This window comes from Pteropus vampyrus, unplaced genomic scaffold (assembly GCF_000151845.1).
Source record: "Pteropus vampyrus isolate Shadow unplaced genomic scaffold, Pvam_2.0 Scaffold16, whole genome shotgun sequence".
Lineage (NCBI taxonomy): Eukaryota > Metazoa > Chordata > Mammalia > Chiroptera > Pteropodidae > Pteropus > Pteropus vampyrus.
This window is the reverse complement of record NW_011888797.1, coordinates 10,815,978-10,818,864: the sequence shown is the minus strand read 5'-3', so window position 1 is coordinate 10,818,864 and position 2,887 is coordinate 10,815,978. Positions and strand designations below refer to the sequence as shown.

The 2,887-nt window shown below is 44.9% G+C and overlaps 1 protein-coding gene across 1 annotated transcript in view; it reads right to left on the bottom strand.

Annotated features, from left to right (window-relative positions):
- TRIOBP (TRIO and F-actin binding protein) overlaps positions 1-2,887 on the bottom strand; it is a 52,793-nt gene that overhangs the window by 37,563 nt on the left and 12,343 nt on the right. The window lies entirely within an intron of this gene.

The window sequence follows — 2,887 nt, the reverse complement described above, 5'->3', positions numbered from 1 at the left end:
GAGGCCTTGGGGTGCATCTGCCTCAGAACCTGGGTATAGGAACCTCTGTGAAGCAAAAACCCCAAATGTGACCAGGTAGGGAGGATAACGGTGGAGAATACTCCGCGTGTTCCCCACAAGCGAGTGCATTCTCCATATAAACTCCCGCTTGCTCGATTCCTCCTGAGAAATGTCCCCCACGTGGAACTGAGAGATAAGACTAAAGAAATCAGGAATAGTCTGAGCCACCAACAGAGGCCCAGCCTTTCTGATGCTGAAGCAACAGCATTCTCGGGCCAACCATCCTGTTCCGGAGGGTCGGAGGGTCGGTATGGCTGCACCGAGGGCGACAAAGGAAATGCATTTCCTTTGGACGTTCAGATGGGCTCTTCCACCTCCAGAGAGTATTAAAGGACAACGGTGTCGTCAAGTCCAGTAAATTCCACGAAGGCTCTGTTTTCAATTCAAGAGACTACAAAAGTGCCTTTATGATTCTAAGATAAGAGATTCTAAAGGCATCTGGGGGGAAAATGAAGATATCAAGCCAAAATGCCTAATGCTTTAATGTGATAACTCTTTAAGGCTGTTAGAACCATGTGTGGACAGAGTAGATGCTCAATAAATACATGTTGAATGAATAAAAGGGAGAAAATGAAAGTTTGGCTCTATAGCCGCCCACTCATAAATTTCAGTCTGTCCCTTCCACATACTTAAATAGGTTGTAAAATTTCATCTTCAGAGGACATATGGTATTCTACTTGGAAAACGTGCCATACAACAAGAGAAAATGTAAATACTCAGTAAAGTTATAAAACCTTGGTTTAATGGTAAATAATCTATTTCACCAAAATATATATGTTAAATATATGCAATTTTTATATATCAAGTATACTTCAATAAAGCTTAAAAAAGGTAAACAATCTATTCCAAGAGAGTAAAATAAAATGAATAAAAGTATCTGTGTAAAAACAATTAAATGACTAATAAAAGTATAAACATATTCTGGGCTTCTACTATAAACCTTTCTCTCTCTAAAAGTTATCCTAGTAAGGAAAAAAAAAAAAAGAAAGAACAAAAATTTAACTTTGACTTAAAGACCTCAGTGTCCCTACTAAGTTATCAGATAAAGTCAAAGTATGCGAATTGACATCGGACTAAAAATAGTAATCATAAACAGGCAATGACAAAGCGGATTCTTAGTGCGGTGAAACTATTCTGTATATCATAATGGTGAATACATGTCATTATACATTTGTCCAAACTCGCAGAATGTACACCACCAAGAGCGAGCCCTAATGTAACCTATGAACTTTGAGTGATAATGTGTCATGTAGGTTCATGGTTTGTAACAAATGTACCACTGTGGTGGGGATGTGGATAGTGGGGGAAGCATCTAGGGACAACAGGGGGCGTAAGGGAGCTCTCTGCACTTTCCACTCAATTTTGCGAAGAACCTATTAGACTTGTTTTTTTTTAAGGCCAAAAAAAAGAGCATTAATGCTGGAAACCATAAAGGTTGTCATCTGGATAGTAAATGGATTGAACTTACTGAAAAAGGACATTTGAAGAATAAGAAAAAGTTTCTCATGCAGATTCAAATCTAAGAGAAAACATTGCCTAAGGGACAACAAAGAGAGGGATTCTGGATGCAAACGATTCCTGCTTTGTCGGTTAAGGGACATGTTCTAAAGTTAGATTGTGGTCATGGTTGTACAACTTGGTCTCAATAAATACACTATAATTCACTGTACACCGTAAGTTTTGAGACCTCTACTCCTACTTTTAGTGTTCTCTTGACCCTAACTAATGGAATTCTGGCATTGATCCTGAAAATTCCAAGGCTGAAACTGATGGAGAAGGAACGTTCCCCCGAACGCCAGGTCAGGGGAGCGCTTCCCCGCCCCACAGCTGTGGAAAAGCAGATGCTCTGCTGGGTTGTAAACCTCCTGCACGAGCAGCGCTGCCGGCCAAAGAGACTCGCAGGACACCTGGACGCCAGGCGTTGTCCCCATGTCCCAGAAAAGTAACCTTTAACCTCTAAAAAGTCTGTGACTCTGAGTTCTCTTATTCAAAATAATGGCTCTGGCTATAGGTTTTAAGTTGACATCTGTTTTCGGGGAGGCATGGGTACCTGTGAGGTTTTTTTTTTTTTGGTAAGGCAGAAAAAAGTCATGGGCACTTTCTTGTCTCTCACGTAAGGAGGAAAAAAATAAATAAACTTGCGACTCTGGATCCAATAAAGAGTCTGAGAGCTTAACCTCCTTTAGTTAACGTACTAATGTTCTAGTTTTACAGACGAGGAAACTGAGGCTCAGGTAGGTTAAATCACTTTACCAGGTCACATATATTAGGGATTTGACTTCAGCCTGCCTGACCCTGGTCTTTACTTTTAACCACGAGGCTCTGCACAATATCACTTAATTGTCAAAAAAGACTCTTAACATGGGGAAGCAGACTGATGAAGTGACTTGCCCAAGGTCACACAGTCAGTAAGTAGCGGGGCAGGGGTCTGAACACCTTCCACTTTCCATCCGGCAACCTGAGCCTAGGCCCCTTCCACCTGTCCTGCTGCCCAGCCCCCTCCCCAGCCCACAGGGTCGACCCCGCCCTGGGCTCACCTGCGCTCTTGCCCGAAGAGGCGCTCCACCTCTGCACGGCCAGGGCTGCGGGTGCGGCCCCCGTTGCTGCACTGGGGCCCTGGCTTCCTCTGCGCCAGCCTCCTGGGCGGGGGCAGGTCGGCCAGCACGGTGTACTCCTCCCTTTCCAAGTTGTGCCTGGTCTCCCCGGGGGGTGCTGAGCCCCGGGAGCCCCCTGAGCTGCTTGGCAGAGGTGAGGTTGCCAGGAGTGCTAGGTCACTGGGTGGGTGGCGGGGCGGGGAGGAGGCTCGCGGTGCATCCCGGTGCCCAAT